The 4,986-nt window shown below is 40.9% G+C and overlaps 1 pseudogene; it reads right to left on the bottom strand.

Moving 5' to 3' along the window:
- Positions 1–829: 829 nt before the first annotated feature.
- Positions 830–1,621, bottom strand: LOC102425950 (annotated as a pseudogene).
- Positions 1,622–4,986: the final 3,365 nt, after the last annotated feature.

Raw genomic sequence — 4,986 nt, 5'->3', positions numbered from 1 at the left:
TCTAGGTACTTTGTCCACAGTGTCTTTTGCTGAATAGAAATCCTTATTATTCATCAATATTATTATCTTATAGTTTGCGCTTTTGAAGTTTTGCCTTTCCTTTTCCTCAGTCATAAGCTATATATTTTTCTTCTGTAATTTTTTTCATGTATATTATGTCTTTAATACTTCTAGAGTTCAACCTTGTATACAGTGTAGAATTGTTGAAATATGGTAATTGTACTGCAAGCCTTGACATATCAGTTTATGAAAGAGAGATATTAAAAGCTCCAGCTACAATTATGTATCATCTATTTCTCCCTGCAGTTCTGTATATTTTAATGCTGTATAATTAGGTGCATCTATGTGTTTTGCTGTTGCATTTATGCGCTTGCCTATTGTTTCTTTTATGAATCTATAATGACTTTTTTTCACTTGTTATCTTTTGAGACTAAAATTCTTTTTTGGCAGATATTAGGATAATAACCTACTTCATATTTTCCTGGTGTATCTTTTTCCATCTTATTTTTGTTGTTGTTGTTTTCATCTTATTTTTAATCTTTCTATCTTTTGGGGGGGGTAAAATTTTTTTTTATTGGAAAACAAATATACAACTTGGAATGGATTTGAGGCAAATTGTGCCATAAGCAGATTTTCTTTAAGTGGCTAAACAAAGTTTAAAAAGCAAGTAACAATAAAAGAAAATGTTTCTGGTACAGGACCAGCAGTACAAAAAAATAGTGTATGAGTACCTGGATAGTACACCCGTTTTGCAATAGTACAACTTTTAAGTACATATTGTTGACTGTCCATAGTCCACGCAGTTACAACTCCACACTTCAACAACATGCTGACAGTTCCTAAAGAAAACTTCTTTAAAAAAGGCATAACCAGGTGTTCCCTCATTTGACCAACTCCATCTAAGTTTAGATGTGCAGAAGGGCTTAGATATATCCAGAGTAAGCCACATGCAACATGTTACTTGGTCAATTTTCTAAAATAAGGTTTCAGGACAATAACAGTAAGATAAGGGAAGAAAACATGGAGAAATGAAGTCCTGATTACTATACATGCATATTTTTTTTGACAGTAGGGGAACCTTTTACAGATAAGTTACAAACAAAGAAAAGGCAAATAAACAATTTTGTACAAGAAATTTAACACATTCTGTACAATATCTTCACTTTGCTCTCATCATTTGTACAAACTCTTCATAGCTTACTTGACCATCACCCTGAGCATTTCATCAACCTCTTCATCTGTTAACTTCTCTCCAAGGTTTGTCATCACATGGCGAAGCTCTGCTGCACTAATATAGCCATTGCCATCCTTATCAAACACACGGAATGCTTCTCGAATTTCTTCTTCGCTGTCTGTGTCTCTCATTTTTCTTGCCATCATTGTCAGAAATTCTGGGAAGTCGATTGTGCCATTACCATCAGCATCCACTTCGTTTATCATGTCCTGTGACTCTGCTTCTGTGGGATTCTGCCCAAGAGACCTCATTACGTTCCCAATTCCTTTGTTGTTATAGTTCCATCACCATCCTTGTCAAATAGTGAAAAAGCTTCTTTGAATTCTGCAATCTGCTCTTCAGTCAGTTGGTCAGCCATGCTGCAAGCGCTACCGGTCTCTGAGACACAACTACCTAATCTTTCTATCTTCATGTTTTAACAGCATCTCTTATAGCCAATTTATTGTTGGATGTAATTTTTAAAAATCCAATTGGTGAGGCTAACTTATTTGCATTTAATGTGATGACTATATAAGATTTAGTCTTACCATCCATTTACTATGCATTCTTTTTATTTTTAACCTCTAGTTCTGCTTTCCATTGACTAGCCCGTGGTCGGCAAACCGCGGCTCACGAGCCACATGCGGCTCTTTGTCCCCTTGAGTGTGGCTCTTCCACAAAATACCACGTGCGGACGCGCACGTACAGTGTGATTGAAACTTCGTGATCCGGGTGCCCCCTTCAAAAAAAAACCAAAAACAAACAAACAAACAAAAAAGAATGAAACTTCATGGCCCATGCGCAGAAGTCGGTATTTTGTGGAAGACCTGGTATTTTGTGGAAGAGCCACACTCAAGGGGCCAAAGAGCCGCATGTGGCTCGCGACCCGTGGTTTGCCGAGCCGCGGTTTGCCGACCACTGGACTAGGCTAAGCTGAATTGTCTTCTATGGGTTTAAAATTTACACATAATGTATTTTTCTTGTGGTGGTAGCCATTAACTGCAGATTCATACCTAAGGGTTTGAGTTTCTCCATCTCAACAATTTGAACAAAAGCCCAAACAAAAGTTCTAAGCTTGACCCTCAAAGACCTGCTATGTTTTCTGCTCATGTTGATCCAATCGCTGTTGCTGAGATGGCAGGTATTTGATCGCCTAAGGAAACAGAGGGCACCTTCACCAAAAGAAGGGTGAATGGAGGCTGGGAAACCATCAAATAATACATGCCCACCTCTTCATATTAAATTAACTTCTTTGTGCCTCAGTTTCTTCATCTGTGAAACGTCAATAATGCCTACACAAAGGGCTGATGTGAAAAGCAAATTGGGCCTTAGATATTAATATCCTTTGTGAATCATAAAGTGCTGTACAAAGTTATTATTCTCCCTTTTGCATTCCTCACATGAGATTACATCCTTTATTTAGAAGTTGGTATTTATCTGTATTGCTACATGGAGAACTACCATTCTAGTTAGCATTTTTCCTAAATTGTGCTGATGCCCATAGAACTGATTTTCCTCCCCCCCCCCTCCCCCCCCCCCCCGGAGAGTAATGAATGGGCATGATGCCAGGGTTATGTTTCACCTGGAAGTCAGTTTCCATCCAGAGTCCTAAAGTTGCAGGGCGAGTAACTTGCTAGTAGACTCACCAGGCTACACACAACTGAAAGCTTGGCGCAATGGTGATAACTAAGCTCCAGTTCATTCTCTACCTCAAATTAGGTGTGACCTGAGCCACATCACTTAAACTCTTTGAGCCCAAGAAATGGAGGTCATATGAAGGTCTACCTTTTAAACTTGTGGTGGGATTACATGTAAAATACCCTAACCTTGGAGAAAGTCTTAAACTTCTCAGACACAGATTCAAATCTCTTCATTGATCAGGTACTGATTTCCATCCTGCTACCTATGGCTAGGATGAGTGCAGGTTCTTTCTCATCTCTGAAGTGCACTGAATTGCCCTGCTTCCTTGGAGAATAACTGTTGCCCCCCTCAAGGCTTTATCTCTTTGGAATTTGGACCAGGAATACTTGCCCAGCAGGATAGTTTCACAAGAGAGCCTGTTCTTCATAAGCAACTGGGGTTGATAATTCTGGTTCTTTTCAGATACGAATGCTGTAGAGTCAGGCTAGCCTGAAAGACAGTGTGTACCTACTTTGCTTACTGGAATAGGTTCTTCTACCACATGCCTTCTCATAAACCTGTCATAACCTCATGAATTAGAATAATACCGTCCCCATTTTACTGATAAGAAAACAGAAGATCACCCAAATTAAGTAACTTGATACAGTTGATAAGGAGAAAGGAGATATAATGTAAGAAGGATGGGTTTTGGAGTTGGCTCTAAATTCGGATCCTAGCCCTGCCATTTACTAGATCTCAGATTTTGGTCCAGTGACCTAATCTCTTCAATCTCAGCTACAGTTCATCTGTAAAGTGGAGATTTTACAAATAATTATACTAGAGGCCTGATGCACAAAATTCGTGCAATAGTAGGCCTTCCTTCCCCCAGCTGCCAGCACCAGCTTCCCTCTGGCACCCGAGACCCAGGCTTCCCTCTGGCTGCCGGTAGGCACCCGGGACCCGGGCTGCACTGGCTTTGTCCGGAAGGTCGTCCAGAAGGATGTCTAGTCTAATTAGCATATTAAGCTTTTATTATTATAGATCTACCTCACCTGAATGCTGTGAGGTTGAATTGAAGAGTATGTGTAGCCCAACCAGTATGGCTCTATGGTTGGGCATCGACCTATGAACCAGGAGGTTGTGGTTCAGTTCTGGTTGGGTCACATGCCTGGGTTTGGGCTCCATTCCTGGTGGGGGGTGTGCAGGAGGCAGCCAATCAATGATTCTCTCTCATCATTGGTGTTTCTATCTCTCTTTCCCTTCCTCTCTGAAATCAATAAAAATATATTTTAAAAAGAAAAAAGAAAGAGTATACATAAAGCAGAGTGCCTGGCACATGGTAAGTGCTCCATAAAAGACTTAAATACTTGCTAAGTGTATTGGGAGCCCAGAGCCCACCCATATAGTGCTGCCTTATAGGAAGCTTCATCATCAAGCTCCTTTAAAACATTTCAATGGACATTGAAATGATTTTACAAATAAATCCCTTGAGCTACAATCCCAGATGACAGTCTCAGGAAGGAAATGAGGCAGTAGGATACAGTGAAAGGGGCCCAGGCACGGGAGTATAGAGACCTAGGATTTAGTGCTGGTTCTTCTTCAGTGTGTGTGGGACCTTGGGCAATGCACGTTACCTCCCTGGGCCTCGGTCTCCTTATTTGTAAAATGGAGACTATATTCTTTGCCTCACAATGTTGCTGGAGATACAAATGCACATGGATACAAACACACTTTTTACAGTTTTAGAAATGCTGTGTAAATATGAGGGTTTTCAATTTGTGTCTGCTCTTCTCCTCAGAGGGAAAGCAAACAGGACTCAAGATAACCTGAGACCTGCCTCCTAGAGAGCAAATGTTGGGGACCCCACATTCAGTGAGGCCTGATTATTTGCTGCTGCAGCAGCAACTTGTACTCACATATCAATTACTGTGCCTGCTAAATCCTCAGCCCCGTGAAAAGGCAGCTCTGTGCAGACACACCATCCCCACCCACACCCTGCCCCACACAGCTATTTGGACCAGGACTGGGAATCTGACCCAAGACAAGAAACCTGTGAGCTTGCCAAGGACCCACAAATGTGGCCTGGCTCCTAAAAAATGAGTTGGACAAATCAATATTTCTCTCTCAGGAATTTGAGTCAGGAAACATGAGGT

The sequence above is a fragment of the Myotis lucifugus genome, unplaced genomic scaffold, assembly GCF_000147115.1.
Source record: "Myotis lucifugus unplaced genomic scaffold, Myoluc2.0 scaffold_37, whole genome shotgun sequence".
NCBI lineage: Eukaryota > Metazoa > Chordata > Mammalia > Chiroptera > Vespertilionidae > Myotis > Myotis lucifugus.
Note: the sequence above shows the minus strand (reverse complement) of the source record. Positions and strands in the feature narration are given on the sequence as shown.